This window comes from Sinocyclocheilus rhinocerous, unplaced genomic scaffold (assembly GCF_001515625.1).
Source record: "Sinocyclocheilus rhinocerous isolate Xijiao unplaced genomic scaffold, SAMN03320098_v1.1 scaffold236, whole genome shotgun sequence".
Taxonomy (NCBI): domain Eukaryota; kingdom Metazoa; phylum Chordata; class Actinopteri; order Cypriniformes; family Cyprinidae; genus Sinocyclocheilus; species Sinocyclocheilus rhinocerous.
This window is the reverse complement of record NW_015647064.1, coordinates 414,994-436,108: the sequence shown is the minus strand read 5'-3', so window position 1 is coordinate 436,108 and position 21,115 is coordinate 414,994.

Sequence of the window (21,115 nt, the reverse complement as noted above, 5' to 3'; positions counted from 1 at the left end):
TCCCCACCCATCTTGTTACCTGATTATTGGTTAATTTGCCCCACATGTGTTCCCTCGTTACCCTCCTCGTTTGCTTCGTATTATTCTCCTTGTGTTTGCAGTCCCGTGCGAGTTCTTCATCTTATCACCTGAAGTTCTGAAGTTCAATGCAGATTTAAAATCATAAGAAATAGTTTATTGATACTGTTTTTGAAACCAAATCTTTGCATAACTACAGGAAACACTGCATCTAACAATGGTTTTGGGAAAAAAAAGTGAATTAAAAAATAATAATAAATAAAAGCATATACATCAACTCAAATACGCCCCTTTGTAATAGTTAACATATTCATAAGTAACTGTAATTTAATTACACATTTTTTTCTTAGTAACTGTAACTGATTACAGTTACATTTATTTTGTAATTAAATTACGTAACGCCGTTACATGTAACTAGTTACTCCCCAACACTGATCATAAATAATGCTAAAATTACACTGCTATTTACTCCCCGGAATCTATATAACTTTAATAGATAGTTTTGGTCAATTAAATACAGTAGATTATGACTTACTTTAATGGTTAATAAAACATACAAGAGGATCAGAAGAAAAGTACATTCATGCTGATCATTTCTCACATGATCTGATCAGTCCCCTTTACTTTTTTAAAGCAATTGTACAGGCATCCTGTGTTGTTTTGGATTTCATTAATTAAGAATTCTGTCATTTTGGGGCGAACTATTAAAGGGTTAGTTCACCCAAAAATTTAAATTAGCCTGTGTTTTACTCACCCTCAAGCCCTCCTAGGTGTATATGAATTTCTTCTTTCAGACGAATCCAATTGGAGTTATATTAAAAATTGTCCTGGCTGTTCCAATCGTTATCATTGCAGTCGGTGGGTGTTTCTGTTGTACAGGCCAAAAGACGTCAAATAAAGTGCGTGCATCCATAATAAAACGTGCCTCACATGGCTCAGATTTAGGGTGGCCCTTATTTTTAGACTTTTGAAATCTTCTGCTCTCACCCTCCCAGTCAACTCTCCTTAATGAGAAATAGAAAGAAACCAAATTTTGCTGAGATTGGACTACGTTTAGGGTGTGCTCAACAAAGTTGAAATTCTTCATGTAGTCTTAATGACAATAACAGCGCGTAATTAATAATTATATATATATATATATACAAAAAATTAGTAAACTGTGAATTATGTTAAAAACGAGAACACAGAACAGTGTTGTTAGTCTGAAAATGTTAAATTACATTGGCGCCGTGTGGACAGTGCGCTGACATGTAGCACTGTCGAGTCCCGAGTGCGAGTCCCAGATCGTGGACCTAGGAACAAACACTCGTAATGAAGAAATTAAGAGTGTTCTGCCATTGTTGTGACATGTTGCCAAGTATGGTAACCCATACTCAGAATTTGTGCTCTGCATTTAACCCATCTAAGTGCATACATACAGCAGTGAGTAGTGAACACAACTACACACATAAACCGTGAACACACACCCGGAGCAGTGGGCAGCCATTTGCTCCAGCAACAACTGGAGCAGTTTGGGGTTCGGTGTCTTGCTCAAGGGCACCTAAGTGGTATTGAGAGTGGAAGAAAGTGCTGGTCATTCACTCCCCCCACCTACAATCCTTGCTGGTACCCATGGCCTTCAGGTTACAAGTCTGACTCTCAAATCATTAGGCCACAACTGCCCCTCATCTCTACATCAGAAACATTCAATATTTTATCAGTGAACAAAAACTTTGCTAATATCACCAATCAGCCCTTGAAGTACCTGCTGATAAAAATATACATTCTTTGAGCATACCCTAAATGAAAAAGTATCTGGATGGAATTTGGCATACATTAATAACTTCTAGTGGAGAAACAAATAAGGGGGTGAGAGGTTAACATTTAAAAAAAAAAAACAATAAGGGCCACCCTAACGACAGATAGCGTGAGTGAGAAAAAAAGTGTTTATTACGTTTGAAATATGGATTTTTTTCTTACAAAAACGCATGGATTCGCTACAGGAGGCCGTTATTCACGCCCTGGAGCCGTGTGAGGCACGTTTTATTATGGATGCGTGAGCTTTATTTGACGTGTTTTGGACTGTTGAACAGAAACATCCGCCGACTGCAATGATAACGCTTGGAATAGCCAGGACAATTTTTTAAATATTACTCCGATTGGATTCGTCTGAAAGAAGAAAGCCATATACACCTAGGGTGAGTAAAACACAGGCTAAATTTCAATTTTGGGTGAACTAACCCTTTAAGCTATTAGCCTTTAATAACCTTAGTCTCTGCAATGCAAGCACACATTATGAGAGTAAGCCACGAACCAATGAGTGTAAAAGCAGAAGTACAAATGAATTGTCAGTGTCAAGAGAGACACTTGGATCTCTGTTCACAAAGAACCAAACATAAAATGTGTTTTTTTTTTTGTCCAAGTTGCCCTGGTAACAAGTACATAATCAGCTCTCATGCCTTTGCCAAAATACATTTCCCTTCTTTTCTCAATGAAAAACATTTTTATGTAACCGCTCATGACACAGCGAGTGTGTCTGCAAGTGTATATGTGCTGCTTCAGCCTTCACATGAACAGTATCTCGCTCTCATTTGAACTCTAACCACACAATGATAGATTTGACAGCCATTGAATGCCACTCTCTGTTTAGCAGGGCTCAGGACATTTATCAAACTGATTCTGTCCATCTGTAGCTCAAAGACGAGCACCCTCGATGCTTTTGTACACCAACCTGATTGTTATCATAGGGCTCGTAAGATAAATCCAACTGAGGGCAGCTTTTATTGAATCTTGCTATAAAAAGACAGGTGCACCCGCACCCACACATACACCAAGAGGCTTTATACCCCATATCATGTTGAAGGTCACATCTAAGGACTATGCTAATGAGGTGTCATCAACATATTTTCAATATGATCTTTGTACATGCTCGGCGTTGGTCATTATTCTCAGGACAAGGGTAAGGGAAGATCATCACCCTCGTAAGCATGAAAGGCTAATTGTCACCTACAGCAACAATCCCACAGTCGGTATATAGCACGCTGTAAAAAGGGCTCTGCACTCTGAGCAAAGTCAACAAAGTGGCAGTTATTGAGATTCATGCTACCTTGTCCCTGCAGGTGTGCCATTTTGTGTAATTTTCAGTCTTCTTTATAGTCTGTAAATGCCCCTGTGTACACCTGACTGATCTTTACCTCAGTCACCTACCTACCTGTCCACAACTTCTGCGTTTGACATTTGGCTTTTCAGAAGCATCCTGTCTGGAAGGCCTCCGTAGTGCACACCAAAAGGCTCTTTTAACACTGTGTGTGTGTGTGTGTGTGTGTGTGTAAAAGAAAGAGAGACACGACTCGTCAATAGAGACTTCTCACCTTCTCAAGGCTGTAAACATGGACTTGAGGGAGAAGTTACAAGCGATTGCCATGTGGGGGAGCAGTGGTTCTACAACTTCTTTTCTTGTTGGTGCATGATTTTAAAAACACAGATCCTCTGCGATTTGTCTAAATCAAAGAATCTTGAGCTGAGAATGACATGACTGGGTCCCTTCAGCTGGCATAACTGCGAAAGTGTATAACATCTTTTTGACAGCCTTTGCAATTGAAATGAACATTAAACCAACCATCAACGTTCTCTTATTTAAAGTTGTGTCTCAGCAAATCAGTATCTGAGACTATGGAGGCTTGGTATATGAGTCAATGACATGATTTTTTAAAAATGTATTTATTTGTTTATTTATATAAGCCTATCCACTGATTTATTCAAAAATACATAAAAAACATAAAAATACACAAAAAATAATGAAAAAAAATATGGCAAACTACGTGATGTGTTTTTTTTTTTATGAATCTTTTTGATTTTAATTTCCGTAATACAATTAATTTTCAGTAAAGTTAAAAAACAACTGTCCTGATATCAAAAAAGTCTCATTAAAAGAATGAAAAAAAAAATATTTTAATGAGACTTCTTCACTCTTTATTAATATTTGAAAAATGTTTGCCCAGCAAATCAAAGTCATGCGGTGCGACCAAGTTGTATTTTTCATCCATCAAGTAGAAACAGAGAAAATGATCTCCTAGAGAAGACTCCTGTCACAATCCACTTCAGAGGAACGAGGAGACGCTGGAGAATACTTTAACAAGACTTTATTTTCAGGAATCAAGGGAGACGAACTCAGGAAGACGTTTAACAGCGGACAGAGAACTAGGGACTGGGAACACTTTAAATACACACAGGAGGAGGGGATGACGAGACACACCTGGGAGCAATGAAATATCAAGGGAAACAGCTGGGACAAATGAACTATACTAATCAGGACAGGAACAGGAAACCAACCAAATAAGGGCATAGGAAGGCACATGGGGAGCAAGAAACACACACAACATGGAACAGAGTCTGACAACTCCGTGATTGATAAATCTTTTAAAATATCAGACAATTTGACAAGGCTAGTTCATGTTGTAAAATAATGTAACAATATTTATGAATTAAAATGTTATACTATTTGCAAGAAATGCATTTCACCATGAAAAAGATATTCAAAAACTTCAAGTTAATGTTTTTAAGAATCTCCATTTGGAGGCTACCTGTGTGAACCTACTACGCAAACATAAAAGTGTGTGTTTATAAAAAAATACTGGAGCTGTCTCTCCTGATAAATATTGTATTCCACACTCCCATCTCTTATTTCATACTGTCAAAGAGGAAAACCGCACTGCATTTCTCTCTTATAACCAGCTGTGAACCAGCCTTGCGTGAACACACACACCAATTCCAGTATGTTTATTTGCTGTGCACTCTAGTGTGAAACAAGCTCTCACACCTGTCGAAATTTCAACCCCTCCCCCTTTCTCCTGCCTCTCTTGATTGCATGAACCGTGCTGATGCAGTTGCTAAAACTCTCCCTCTTGCATATAGTCACTGAAGAAGATGTTTGGAACTCCTCAGGGCCGAACATTTCTCGACAGTTTTGTTCTTTATGTTCTTCTAAAAAAATAAAAAAAAATAAAAAACTCCATAAACCTTTTGGAGTTAAAGTTATAAACTCCATAAACAAGTCGTTTCTGTGTCTTATAAGAGTTCCTTTGATAAATCCAGTTTAAAACAAATGCAAAAAATAAATAAAAAAGTATTTTTATTCTTGTTGTTTTAATGACTATAATATCATGTAATTATCATATAATTACATACCAAAAATCCTAACACCTTGAATACATGTGTAAACATCTTCATTATTTTCAGATTGTTTTTTAAATAGTTTTTTTTTTCAGTATAAAACGTACATTTACAAATAGCACAAATTGTTAATTTAACATAAACAAGATTATGTTTTCAAGAAGTTGCACATGGCGGCTTTGTCTTGACAATGTGTCTTAAAAATGTGATTATCTGTTATTGACACAGTCATGAGGTTATGCAAAAAGTTTGCTCTATGATGTCATTCCCTGTTTATGTTTTTAATGTCTGCAGGTTTATGCATATTGGTTGCATCATTTATTTTTGGTAATTGCACCACATGAGTTTTTGCGGTTTTAAGTCTATCATCTATCTATCTATCTATCTATCTATCTATCTCACAACAGTAGCAAGATAAAAATGTGCATACTTCACGCCTTGCTGAGTTCGCCAATCCACGGCTTCTCGCACAAACCCCAAAGGAGCATTCTCTTACTCTAAGGCTCACGGTAGTTCTCCCCCTTCGTTTTCTGCCCCCTCTCCCTTCCTTCTGCTCCTTCCATCCATCGCTCTTCCACAGTGCATGAGGAACAGGCTAGGCAAGTAATGAGGCACATTAGCGCTCGCTCCAGATAAAAGCAGAACACTGGTGAAGTGTTTAAGATCCCTATCACACACCGTGAGAAAAGGAGGGAGAATTCTAGAGGTCTGGACACAGACTGAGCCTCCATCATTGGAGATCACAGATAGAATAAGAAGCTTTGATCACAGATCCAGGGTCAGTGAATGGTAATCTACAGTCGCTGTAAGAGGGACTAGCTTAGAGCTGGAGGACGAGATCAATGAGAGATCAATGGGAACAAGTCCTTTAACATCAGGTATTGGGTAAACATGGAAACAGGTGCTTGTCCAATGGCTGGAATATTTTAAGGTACAGTACATCTAAACTGAATGTATGTGAGAAATCTCCTCAAACTGAGATTTATATCCCATTTTCTAAAGGACAGAAGTGTGTGCTGATTTTCAAACGGCTTTTAGATCATTCCCATCCAACAAAACACTGGAGATTTATAGAAAGACATCCTTGAAGCACATCCCTAGGTTAGAAAAAAACAACATCACATTAATAGAAGTCAACCCACACAGAGACTTTCAGAAACATGGGTTTATATTTGCTGGCTGGGAGATTCACTTCAATGTGAAATGAAGGTTAAAGGCCTGTGCAATAGAACCATCTTGGGGTGAGTGACCTAGGTTAGAGAAAGTTTCTGCTGATACAGTTCATTTCCTTCTGCAAACCCCTGCAACATGACACAAGAAGTCACAAATGTGGCTCTGTACATGTTTTAAAATGAATTATTCAGGCAAGTTAAGTGCTCCTTGACGCTATTGCGGTCGGAAATGCGCTGTTTTTATTTCATATACTTGAAGGTGAGAACAATTCTGTTAAACTGCTGATTTCTCTAGATGACTGTGACCATCTTCTCCTTGTTTTTAGTATTGACCTTATGATGCCCACTACTTTTCAAGGGCAGGCACTGGTGGTATCCATCAAAATGACATTGTGAGTCGACTCGCTCACTGATGTACCTGATGATATTGGAACGGGATAGTTTATATGCAGTTTATCATCATGCAAAAAAACAGGTAACACAAGATTTTGTATCAGGTTGCATTGTTGAAACACTAAATATAACAGCAGAAGATGAGAAAATATTGAAACTACAAGGGGAAAAAGTAACACTTCAGTTTAGGGACCAGTTCTCACTAGTTGCTAGTTGCTTATTAGCATGCATATTACTAGTATATTGTCTGTTTATTAGTGCTTATAAAGCATAATGCCTTATTCTGCATGACCAGGTTTTAGATCCCTTACTCTTACCCCATCCCTAAACTTAACAACTACCTTACTAACTATTAACAAGCAGCAAATTAGGAGTTTATTGAGGCAAAAGTTAATAGAGAGAATTGGTCCTCAAACAAACGTGCGCTCAGGGAAATCTACCCCCAAGAAGGCGAAGAGCATATGTCATAAATATTGAGATTTAACAAAAAAGAAAACATGAAATGTGTAATGGATGCTTTCTGCAGATGGAAACAGTGGTTTTTTTTTTTAAGCCTTTTATAAATTGTAAGTAATTGTATTTAAACAACATTTGTAGCTACACTGTTAACTTGATCCCAAATTGTAACCCAAACTGTTACCCTAAAACCTAACCATACTTCAAACTCATTAGCAGTTAATGAGGGAAATTTCCAGAAACAACACAGTTAAATCTAAATAGTGTTTAGGTATTTGATGTTAGTAGCTACATATTAGGTGACCTTTACTACTATAAAGTGGAACCTGTATTCTACGATTCGTTTCTTTTGAGTAGATGTAGAGATGTTGTGCTTTTGGACGATCATTCAGAATTTGCAATTTTAGTTGTTCATGAGGTCTAGTGCAGAGCCTGATCAATCTCTTGCATTTTTCGAGATTACTGACTGGTTTCAGAAACAGAACGATTGAAACTCCATTCACTAGCATGCCTGGTTCCAATTTACAAGTAAAAACAAAATTTTGGAAGCTTTGTATGTCACAGACATTTAGTAAGTTTGACAGACAAAATATTGGATAACAAGGCTTATCAGCACAGTGATTTGTTTGCCTATTTGGGTTGTCAGTCATTTAATTTTTTTGTAAGGGCAATTGAGTCCCCTTCTGAAATTAATAGCTATACATTTTTATAACAAGACATTTTTGATGGCTATATTTTCCCCCATAATATTGTCTCATTTTGATTGTTGCCTTTAATAGATGTATTAGTATATTCAAGTTCACTGCACTGCACCCACACACACATACACTTACAAACACTCAAGATATAATTGCTGGGAATAAGGCAATAAATTAGATAACTCTCTTTTACATTATTGATGTTTAAAATCATTGTTCACTTTGTGTTTCTGTGCTTGTGGAATGTAAAATGTAGATCCAAATATTTTTTTTCTGTCTACAAGCCTGAACAAGAGCAAGGTGATCGAAGTGCTAATTAATGCTCAAGCAAATAACCCACCTTAATTACTCTTGACTGCACATGTTAGCAGCCTACCCTTAATTTTGTTTATTTTTCACTCCTAGTTTATCTTGTGATGAGTTTATCAAGGTCTGCTGAAGGAAAGCCATTTCACATGATGGTGATGTGGAAGAAGGCTGAGCATTATGTTCTGCATCCACTTTGCTCCTCTAGATACAGTACGTAACAACTAAAAATGGTTTTACCAAGTGGAGTGGTTGTTTTTCTTCTCCACAGTTCATGAATATTCTGATTATACTTTGCTGATGCACTTCACAATGAGACTATTTAGTGCTGTTAGCTGATCTTCCTTGTTTTTGGCTCAAATAAAACCTCCACTTCTGAGAACATCTTGTTGTGACCTGCACCCTCGTCTTTCTGGATGCAGGTCACAAAAGAACAACACAAGAAGAAAACGAATAACAGAACTCTAACATCACAATAACTTAAGAAGCGTAGGGTCTTTGAGGCGCTATGCCCCTAGGGAGCAACATACAACTCAACAAACACAAATTGTGCCAGTGAAGAGCGTGAACAGGCAAAAAAGAAAAGAAAAACAAAGTAGACTGAGGTGCAGAGAAATACAGTGCTCAAAATAATATGTAATCAAGAAATATGTTACATTCCTTAAAAACTTGACACCCACTAAATAACACAACTGGTTCACAACTTATCTTCCAAAGTCAAAATTAAACCTGAAACCTAAACATATATAATTACATGTGTAACACTCAGTATTCATCAGAAATGAACTTTGACTTTCGTCTATGGAAAAATGTGAATAATGTGCCAAAGTATTGAATAATGAATACTATGCCAAAGGCTTATTGAGTTAGCAATATCATTTATTTTTCTGTGTCTCTTCTGACAGCAAGTCCATGCATAGTGGAAACTAATTTTGTTCCTTGACACAAAATTACAGAATGATATGGATCCCTGTCGTGTCTCACCACTGCTTTTATTTATTCTGACACCCACACACTTTTCTGAAGTGGCTTTGCTTCCTGCTGCAAGAAGCCTCCAAATAAACTACAGGAAGAGCGGTGACATTTTTGAAATCCGACAGTAGTGTCTGAAACGTAGACAGGTTCACCATTGCTTAGCAGGAAAACAAACTTGTAAGCTTCCTGGCATCTGTTTTGAGGCTTGACAGGACACTCTATAGTAGGCTATAAATAAAGAGAAAAATACAGATTGAGCAGAAATGACAGTCACTCCAAGAGCCCAGTGCTATGAGACGAGGAAAGCACGATGGGCTAAAACCAGCCAAACATGGGGGTCACCCTCTGGTAATGTCACCCACACTGCTCATGACAAGATCACAAATGTTTTTTTTTTGTGTGTTTTTTTACAGACGTTTTCATGTTCAGTACAACCAGGGAGGTTATTTATGGAGTATAATTAATTCATACATGAAAACAGATGTAGAAGTGGTCTCTTGTGAGATGAGGAATGTTTTGTTTTCTAAGTGTCTCATTTGTATAAATAGCAATGCATACCTCCTTTGTATAGGTTATCATAATGAGAACATTGACTGGTTATAAGTATTTCTTGTTATCCTTATCCATAATTACTATTATGGAATGGTTTGCGGCTATCACATTCAAACATACAGCATGTCAGTGGTTATGTCTTTTTAACTTTGTCGCCTTTTTGTCCAAGACAATAATGAATTTTAGTTTCAACTGCACTATTTTGTGAAGGGACACCAGTGATCATCCAGCCTCACTTGGTGCTTTTTTTTTTTTTCATTCATTCATTCATTCTTTTTCTTTCTGCACTTTATTACTATAGAAATTATAGAGATTTTTTATAGAAAGTGATCATGCGTTTTTATGATATGGTAAGAACAGCTCTGACTTGTTCCACAGGGGAAAACAAATAGAGCAACATGAGAGTGGGTAGATAATGACATGATGAATTTTTAGCTACCAGGTGCCACCAATTTTTTTGTTAGTGTTTCAGAATAATGTATAGGCTATATTTCTTAATCTTTAGTGTAAAGATCCTCAACAGATCATCTGGAGCTGATTATACAAATAGGAAAAACAGGAGAATATCTTTTGTAACTGTATAACAGTCCTGTAGCTCAAACATTACAGCATGGTGTTAGCAACGCCAAAGTTATAGGTTTGATTTTCAGGGAATTCAAGAACGTATGTGTTCCCTGAATGCAATTAGATACAATTATCTGCCAAATGCATAAATGTAAATAAAAGTACAAGATAATCTTAAGAAGTGGTTTTCAACTGCTGCAGATAGATGTAGGGTGCAGATCTGATACAGTTGCAAGAAGCAAGGAAGAAAAATGCAAATGGTAATATGCAATGAACCACGTAATTGTGGATAGTTAGGCTTATCAACTTTTAAATGGGAGGAGAAAATGCTTCCCATCTTTTGACTGTGCATCTTGTTAAACTATAAGATATTTTAGTGCAAATTAATTTCTGACTTGGTAGAAGCAACAGCCAAATTAATTGTCAGTTACCAATGGAATGCATGACATGCCATCATCTTCAAGAACCATGAACAAAACTAGACAAAGGAACAAAAGACAGAAGGGCAAAGAAAATGCAACATTAAATATGGGTTACAGGTTTGTTGTGTTGAGTTGCACCTTGATGTCCAATGTAAAATCAGAGAATTTATCTATTTATCTGCTATTTTAGAATTTATCTAAAATATATTATAACTTAAGATATATCACAAAACTTAACAACTGTATTGTGACTGAAAGTATGTGTGTGAGAAAAGCAGAGAGCAAGAGGGGAGAGAGACATTCATATTAACATGTTAATGATGCCTCAAACCATCTGCTTGATGATGGAGGAATTCTCTGCGCTCATTCGTTCTCTCTCTCTAGTGGCTATGGGCTTTAGGGAGAACACCGCAATGCTTGTGTGTATAAGTCCATATGGAGCTAATGTTGCATGAGAAACTGGCATCTTAAGTGGTTTTTAATCACAATACTGACATCCAAATAGCTACAGGTTGCAAACAGAAGACTTGTAGAAAGAAAGATGAGAGAAGAATAATTAATTTAAAATGAAAGGCCTGTCATCCTTTACTCACCCTCATGTCATCAAACCCATATGACTTTTTTTTCTTACCGCAATAGTAGATGTTAGGCAGAATGTTCACACTGATTTTTTCAGTACAGTCAAAGTGAATGGTGAATCAGGGATTTTAAACTGTCACCAAAAGCACCATATAAGCATCATAAAATTAGCCAATACAGCTAATTCATATATTCCAAGTCTTCATGGTCAAAAATACCAGAATTTAAGCTGCAATTTATTAATAATCTTTTCCTCCAACAGTTCTCAAATCACATCAAAATGTGTACCGTCAGATCTGATGTCAGTGAAGCCAAATATTATTGGTTCTTGTGTCTCATTACTGATTTGTCATGTAAATCAGTAAATTTGGAATTTAGTGCCTTAGTCATGTAGAATAGCCACTGTACAAAAAAAAAAGGTTGTAATTTTACCTGTAAAGAAAAACACTGTAAAAATGCTGAAGTAAAATCCTGTTAACTTATTATATATGTGTCACATCTCATGGACTGTTTGTTGTGTTTTCTCCCTCTTGTGCCCATATTTGGTTGTTCCTGTTCTCATTTTGTCATTATTAGTTCATCCTCCTCACCTGTTTGTCCCTCGTTAGTCACCCTACTTTAGGTTCCCTCTCTCTACCGGACCTTGTCGCTAATAGATCATTTCATGCAGCTTGTGTTTCCCTGTATTTGGATTAATCTTCACCTTCTTGTATTGTGATGAAACATTATATTGAACTATCGTCGTCTTCATGAGTGTCTCATCTACAAGTGCCTGACAGAATAGCCGACCACAACAAAATAAGTAAGCGACTCGTTCTACCGAGCTGGACTGAATACCACCACACGAGAGCAGCTGTCTGGGGAGGGTCCTCGGGAGAGCTTCGTCGCCTTTGTGGAGTGGGTGCTGGGCTGACAGAGAGCCAGAGCCCGCCGCGACCGACGAGCCATCGCCTGAGAGAGCGACAGAGCTGAGGATCGCCCCGGAGCTCTAGCCTGTGATGTCAGACAAAGGTGCGAGAGCCAGCAAATGAGCATGCGACGGTGGATTATGCAAGAGAGTGCGAGGGCTTGGAAGAAAGCCCCACCCACTGCACCACTGCTGAGGGTGAGCTGAGGCAGGACTCGGGAGATTTTATTCACTTTTTTTCTGAGCTACCCAGTCTTCCGTCATCATCTTCCTGTCCTGATTCAGCCATGGAGGCCGTGAATGAACTGTCTGCCTGTCCTGAACTGTCTATCTGCCCTGAACTATCTGCCAGTGCGATAACGACCATGGAGGTCGTTCCCCTGTTGCTGGCGCTCACGGTGTTGGAAGTAGTCTTGTGGTGTGTGTGGGCAGCACACATCGTTCCTAAGCCCCCTGAGCATCCTGAACTCCCGCCCAACCTCCCTCTCCTGCCTCCTCCTGTCATCCCTGCCTCAGCTCCGCCACCACTGCGTCCTGGCAGCCCCTCTGCTCACCCTTAGCCCACCATCTGTGCGGTGGGATCATCGCGGGTCTGCCAGTCTCCATCGGCGTCGTGGCTGGAGGATCCCTTGTCTTCGCCTCCATTATCTGAGTCCTGGACTCCGCCTCGGCCCTTCGACCCAGCGGCTCCACCATGTCTCCTAGCTCCCTCCTCTCCACCGTGGTCCGTCAGTCCACCAGCTCCGCCGGGCTCCCTTGTCCCTCCGGCTCTGCCGTGGTCTGTCGTCGACCATCCGCCACCTCGGGACTCCACTCCTCCGGCTACTCCTTGTCCCTCTGGCTCTGTCAGGCTCCTCCTTCCCTCCGGCTCCACCTCGGTCCTCTGTCACTCCGGTTCCACCGCGGCCTTCCGGATCCCCGACTCCGGCTCGGTCGCCAGCACCATCTGCTCCGCCTTGGTCCTCCGGATCCTCCCCGTCTCCCTGGCTCATCGGCTCTCTGTCTCCGCCTCGGGCTCCTGCTCCACCTGCTCTGCCGCCGTCAGTTGGCCCCTGGAGTCGTCATGCCCTTCCTCCACCATGGCTCCTCCCTCCGTCGGCTCCACCGATGGGGCCGCCATCATGGCTACGGCCTGGGTCCCTCCTGTCTTCTCCCTGGCTCCTCCCTCCGTCTGATCCACCCTGGCTCCTCCTGTTTCCTCCATGGCACCTCCCTCTGTCGTCTCCACCCTGGACTCTGTTCACCGTCCTCCTCCCGGGAGTCAGTCCTCCGCCCAAACCTCCACCTGGGTTGTCCACCTGCCTTCCTGCCAGCCCATCGCCATCCCATCACCATCCCACATCCACTCCTTTGTCCTCCTCCTATGTCCCCCTCTGTCCCACCCTTTCTTCCTGTGGCGTGAGGTCGCTCCTTCCGAGAGGGGGGCGAACTGTCACACCTCATGGACTGTTTGTTGTGTTTTCTCCCTCTTGTGCCCATATTTGGTTGTTCCTGTTCTCATTTTGTCATTATTAGTTCATCCTCCTCACCTGTTTGTCCCTTGTTAGTTACCCTACTTTAGGTTCCCTCTCTGTACCGGTCCTTGTTGGCTATTAGATTGTTTCATGGAGCTTGTGTTTCCCTGTATTTGGATTAATCTTCACCTTCTTGGATTGTGATGAAACGTTATATTGAACTATCGTCGTCTTCATGAGTGTCTCATCTACAAGTGCATGACAATAAGGGGAAAAAATGAATAGATCTAACCTTACATTTCACGTAATTTAACAGTAAAATGCTGTTAAATGTATCATTTTTGGAAGTAAAAAGGAACAAGTCATATACATTTCTGTGAAAAAAAATCCTGTGTAATGCTTCACATTTGATGGTATTTATTTTGGTAACATTTTAGTATAGGGACCAATTCTCACTATTAACTATTTTCTTATTAGTATTAATAGCATATTGGCTGTTTATTAGTACTTAGAAAGCACATATTCTGCATAACCATATTCTACATCCCTAATCTTACCCAATACCTAAACTTAACAACTACGTTACTAACTATTAAAAAGAAGGAAATTAGGAGTTTATGGTGGCAAAAGTCGTAGTTAATGGTTGGTTGGAAACATGACAAATTCTTTAGGCAGACGACAGTCCTACGACTGTTGATAGCTCTTGAGGGGGCTGAAAGCACTGTATCATTGTAATTAAATCACAGTAAAGAAGCTCCACTCCCACTTGGCACTTTCTCAAGGAATGGAGGTCAAGCATCTGCACACCTTGGTTTAGGCCCTGTGTCTGTTGAGGCAGTATGGTGGCTATCATTGTGGGGATTGCAGGTGTAACTGGCGGAGAAGTTTGGTAAATAATTTCTCAGACTTCTCCTGCCAGGTCCAGTGTTCCAGTTAGCAATGAATGCTTGAGCTTTTAATATACAGACTAATGCAGTTAGAGAGAGATTAAGCATGTGTAAATTACCTGAATCTGTGCGTCTCACAACAGTGTTCGGCAACAGCTCTACCAATAGCAAATATGCAAGTTTAATGGCTTCAAAAGCAGCAATGTTAACACTTCCATGCTGAGAAATGTCATGCGTTTCAGTTGCAAAACTACTTTATTGATAAAGTTGCAGGGCATCACTGACAAATTTCTGTGCACTTGTCTGATCCACATGTGCGCAAAACTGTCAGTCTGTACTGTAGGTGTGTGCGTATATGTGAAAAAAAATGCGTGAGAAATAAAGTGATTTTTAGATAGTAAACTTTTGAGCGGTACGGTCCCACATATGGGAGTTTTATTTCCGTGCCCCTGGGAGTCCAGACCCACATATGGGATTTAGAACGTTTGGTGACGTCACATAACTGCCAAATGCAAACTGTGGTTTCGTGTGTTGGCTGGCGCTGAGCCAGAGAGAGAGACGTGCACTGCGCTTGTCATATTATAGTGAGTTTAAAATATTCTAGCGGTCCCCCCAGAGTGAGTTTTTTAAGGTGACCGTTATTTTAGAACGTTTCCCCTTACTGTTTCCATGACGACGCGTCATGCTTGTCATGTGACACACCGCAGCCACAATAACACTGTATGACAGATGGATCACTTTTATTTCGTTTTTCCTTTTTTATTTAAAATATTCAAAAACTTGCTTACCATGTCATGAACAATCTTATAGTCTGATTCACAAATATGTGTAAATGAGTGTTTTGTCATTTAAAAACCTTTCTAAATGATCTTGATCGTGATCTGTAACGTGAGATGGGCGCCGCCATGTTTGTTCGAGTCGCAGTTCAGAGAGTCCTGTCAGTCGGATTTACAGCATGTGAATTCATCAATTTCTCCCGAAATACATGTAAGTAAGTAGCCGGTGAACTAGGTGAAGAATAGAGTGAACTTTATAGTTACTTACACTATGTGTATCTGATTGTTATTTTAGAACGTTTCCCCTTACTGTTTCCATGAATCTTCCATGTTTCCTGTTTCCATGAATCTTCCATGCTTCCTGTTTTCATATCTTTTTGAGTTTTGTTTCTTTTGCTGTTACCCCATAAAATAAATAGTAATTTCTTTCTCCTCATTGTAATTGAGCCCCCTTGGATGTGCGAGCATAGGCACGTGCCTAAAATCCCTATGCGTAAATTTGTTCCTCCCAGCTCTTCACACTGAGGTGTCAAAGTCATGGAGCAACCCATGTTCGGCTTTCATTCTGACTTCATAGCATTAAAATTATTCAAACGTTGATAGACTGTGCGATCAGGCATACACTAGGATGAGGAGTCCTCGCTGAAGGCTCTGGTAGACCACCTCACAGCTTGTGGGCAAGGCTTATGAGGCGGAGGGTCAGGCTGGTGATGCCCTTCACACTATGGCAGTGTTGTAGGCCTACCAGGCTGACCTGCTTATAGACCTGGACCAGGGTCCTGAGGCTGTCACTGACCACAGATTTAGCTCTCCGGGCCACTAAAAAGATGGCTGCAGCCATTAGCCACTCAATGGTGGCAATGGTGGAAACAGAGAGACATCTGTGGTTCCATATATCGGGGATAAAGGAGAAAGAGAAGAGCATTCTCCATGATGCCCTGATCTTACCCTCTGACCTCTTCAGAACTGCTGTTGAGACGGTGATGGAGAGGCAAATATCTGAAGATATAGTCCACTTGCCTCATAAGCCTTCTTCTTCCAAGCCTTCCAACCAATCACCAGAAATTAGTTCCTGGAGACAGGGCCAGAAGTACGCATGTCTGCCGGGATGCAATGTGCCAGAAAGAAGAGACAAGACCTCAGGGAGGTCTTTACAAAAGAGAGGTTGAGGGAGCAGGGTCATTAAATTAAATAAATTAAAATAATTTGAGGTCGACTCAAAGTGCAAAGTGCACCTTTCCAGTGTATTAAGCTCAGAGGTGTTGGTGTAAACATAGTCACTATGTTGGCACACTTCCTGAAGGTTCGCAAGGAATGGGCGAGTTGATAGAATGTACTGTAAGTGGGTTTGATTGCAGGCATCCCACCGTATCATCTGTAGCCACCTCCAGTGCGGGAGGTGAACTCACGGTGATAATAGCAACAATTGCCGAGATAGTAGATAGATGTACAGAGATGGAAGCAGATTTGATCGCTTCCATTTATCAAAGGTAAGTATTACTTAAGAGTATGGAAGCTTTTGGGTTTTTCCCTAGCATGGAGTTAGGCGTCTAGGCGCATGGAGTTACCTGCCCGTCTTGATGACATGATAATGCAAGCGAAATTTTATAGGCACAAGCGCTCCATGTTGATGTCATAGGTTCCCATAGTGTCACCACCATGGCACAGTCTCTCGTTCCCACCTCAGGGAACCGGGTTAAATACATAACCCTAAGATGTTATTATAATTAACTAACTGAAACCATAAAATAATTTTTGTTACCTAAATGAAATAAACTTATATTAAACATATATTATTTTAGCTAGTTGCCAAGTCAACATTTCGTATTTTCATTTAGGTTCTTATTAGCATCTTGATGTACTAAAATAACTAAAACTAAAACTGAAAAAAAAAATAAATAAATAATAATAGAAACTATATGCTCTAGTGAAAAATTTATATACTAAAATGTATCTGAAATACATTTATTTCATGCTAAGTACACTACAAATGCATTTACATATTTATGTGCTTACAGTTTTTCTCAATCGATTTGAAACATTTCTCCAAACTCTCAGTCTCAGTTCTCAAGACAGTTAACACAGTGATCCTAACACTTTGTAATTGTCCTAAACAGATTGTACGTTTCATTCATTTCATACAAATTACAAATCATGCGCAAAATGTTCTCAAAACACTGTGCACAAAACTCTCAAATGTTTTCGTAATAGCTAATGCAACCAACCAATACTTTAAAATATTTAAAAAAGCAATTGTAGCTTCATTATTGGTTTTACAAAAATCACAAATATTTATGTACCATTTGTCCAAACACAACAAACAAAACTCTGTCATTCAATCAAATGAACATGGTATATTTTTAATTGGCCCTAAAACTGATAACTACTCGGTTAATCATACACTCAACACTGGAAATGCAGTTTTCCTAACCATTTACACATTTATCACAATTGCTTTAGAGTAATAATAAAAGGGAAAGTATACAAAGAGCACAAAAGAATATGCAAATAAAAATAAATAAATAATAATAAAATAAAATTACTATTCCTTCAAGCCACATCCTCCTTTTTGTAAATTTGATTTCTTTTGGGATGCCTTTTGGGAAATCTTTATTTTTTTTCTTCTGCATCTAGAACATTCTGTATGACCTTCAGAGATTGGAGTCTTTTCATCCTGCATTCAAACTCTAATTCACAGCTCTTTGTGACTTCCAGCACAAGTGCTAATTGAACTAGCAGCAGAGTGTCTTTCACCTCCCGCTACACAACTGCTCTTGAGATAAAAGCCAGCAGATATGAGAGACTAGATATGCTTCTCTCTTCCATGCACAGTTCTGATGAGAATTTGTTGTTGTCATTTACACAGGAAGCAGGAGTCTCCTGTGAGATTATGGCCTACCTAAATTGGAGCAACAGAAAGATGTCATATTTATTTGAGATATCAAGGATAAAACATGGGCTTAACACACACAGTGCTTTCAGGTCCACTATAAGACCCGACAACTGAAATGAAGATCTCTCTTGGCATGAGAAAAACATAAACACTAATGCATTTCTCACAACCCCGTCTGAACAGAGTCTAGCAAACAGAAAGAGAACCTCTTTCTGATAAACAGAATGAAAAATAATTGAATTAGAATGCAATGGAAGCTGAAAGGAAATGGAACAGAATGACATCAAGCTTGAATTAAATGGAATAGGCCTTGACAGAAGGTGCCCTTTTTACAATTCTGGTATAGTTTTCTGTGTTTTATGATAGAGTTTTCGGAGGGGAAAACAGGCCAGATGACTAAAGGGTGACTAAGGACACCATTAAAAGTGCAATGTGTCTGGAGAGTATCATTATATCACAGTAATAATTGTTTTAGCATATACGTGATGGCCGTCTATTCTGCCATTTCAAAATGACCTGACATTGAGTGCATTCAGTGTTTAGTATTATTTATATGCTATTGAATTAGCTTTTATTTTTTATATTTGTAGTTTTCATTTTTATTTCACTTTAAGTTTTAGTCATTTTGCTATGTGTTTTTCTTTAGCTTTTCTTTATTTTTATTCAATTTGCTTTTATTTCCGTTTTTTAAGTACTTAAACTGAAACTTATTTTATTTCAGTTTGTTGCCAAGGCAACATTTCTAATTTTCATTTAAGTATTTTATTTTATTTCTGCTTTACAATGCTAACCTTTAGAGTATATTCTTAATCTTGGACCTCATTATTATTAGTCTTCCTTCAAATAAACACTCGATCAATAATGCCTTCTTTATGTCCTGGCTAATCTGGCATTTTTTATTCATACATTATTGCAACAAGTTTAGTTCTAAAAGTGATATTGTTAAAATAAATAAATAAATAATTAAAGCTTGAAATGGTGTCATATTGTGAAGAGGCTGATGGGATGATGTCTACTTGTAAATGAACGATATAAAACTTGCAAGGTTACTGCATGTTGACAGCACGCAAAAGAGGAAAAAAAAAAAAACCTGGAACATTAAAATATTAAAAACTGCATTCTTGACATGATCAGTTGTCATGTTGACATCAGGATTACTGAAGATGTTCTGTCAAGTATTGTAAAAGTATAATATTCACTATATGGACAACATATTGGGACACCTGACCATTACACCAACACAGAATCAAATGACATTGCATTCTAAATACATTGCCATTAATTTAGAGTTGGTCGGTTCCACATCAAACTATCCAACCTTGTCTTTATGGACCTTTGTGCACTGGGGCACAGTCATGCTGGAATAGAAAAGGGTCTTCCCAAATGTGTTTTCACAAAGTTGGAAGCATAGCATTGTCCAAAAATTCTTGGTAGATTTCCTTTCACTTAAAGTAAGTGGTGTAGCCCAAACACTGAAAAGCCCCATACCATTATCCATTCTCCACCAACCTTTACAGTACATACAATGTCAACATTCTCCTGGTATTCGCCAAACTCGCCCATCAGACTGCCAATAAGAGAAGCGTGATTTGTCACTCAAGAGAACAGGTTTCCACTGCTCCACAGTCCAGTGGCAGAATACTTTACACCACTCCATTTGACAAATGGCATCGTGCTTGGTGATGTGAGGCATGGGAACCCATTCCATGAACCTCCCACTGCACAGTTTTTGTGCTGATATTAATGCCAGTGGAATTTTGAAGTCTTCAGCTATGGAATCAGTAGAGCGTCTGCAACTTTTACGCACTATGCGCCTCAGCACTGCATGACCACGCTCTGTAACTTTATGTGGTCTTCTACTTCGTGGCTCAGTTGCTGCTGTTACTAAGCACTTCTACTTTCCAATAATACCACTTACAGTTGACTATAGAATATCTAGCAGGGATGACATTTCGTTAACTGACTTGGTGGCTTGTATTACAGTACCATGCTTGAATTTTAATGAATTAAATAATTCATGTTTTAGCCCAATGGTTGATTAAGAAATTAGACAGGCCTTCATTGTTGTCAGGATGGATTTAATTGAATCATGTTGAGGGCTGGATCGCTAAACTTCATTTAAATATGTACTGTATTTAGCACTGCCCACTAGTGATCAGATGAATATTAATGCCATGTACAAATGTGGGTATTTGTTGCTTTAAATGGAGAAAAAAATTGTTATATGGGAGATTGGTTTTGTTATATTTTCAAATGTTGTCTTAACGCGGTCCGTTTAGCACCTCTGCACTATGGGATTGTTCTGAAGTTGAAACACAAATGATAAAAAAGCAATGAGGCTTCACTGTTGGCTGCCACTCTCAAATCGACAATTTTTTAGAACACAGCCCTCACACTGAGAGAGCCAAAAGAGCGAGCAAGAGGTAGAGAAAAAGAGAAGGAGAGAGATAGGGATGGAGTAGAGTACAAGAAATAGAAGTACAGCATAGATTCATAGCAACATGGTCCAAAAAAAAAAAAATGCTGGCTTTACCCACCAGAATGTATCAGTCATTTGTAAGAGATTTTTTTTTTCTTTATTAGGTTGGTTTGGTAAAACCCATTTGTTAATTGGTATGTTAAGAATATTATTATATAGACCTAGGGGTGGGGAATATACCAGTAGATCTAGCCTATCGCAGGTTTAAAAATGAGTGATTCATCTAAATGAAAGAAAACTAATTTTGCTATATAAGACGGTGCTCATAGAGTGCGGGAGTATTGAACTGAGCTCTTTTTTCCACTGTATAGGCCTTGAATGGTTAAATACACACACTTGTATGCAGGGCTGGACTGGGACAAAAATCGGCCCAGGCATTTTTTGGTCCAGGCAGCCCACCACCATTTCTATATATATATATATATATATATGA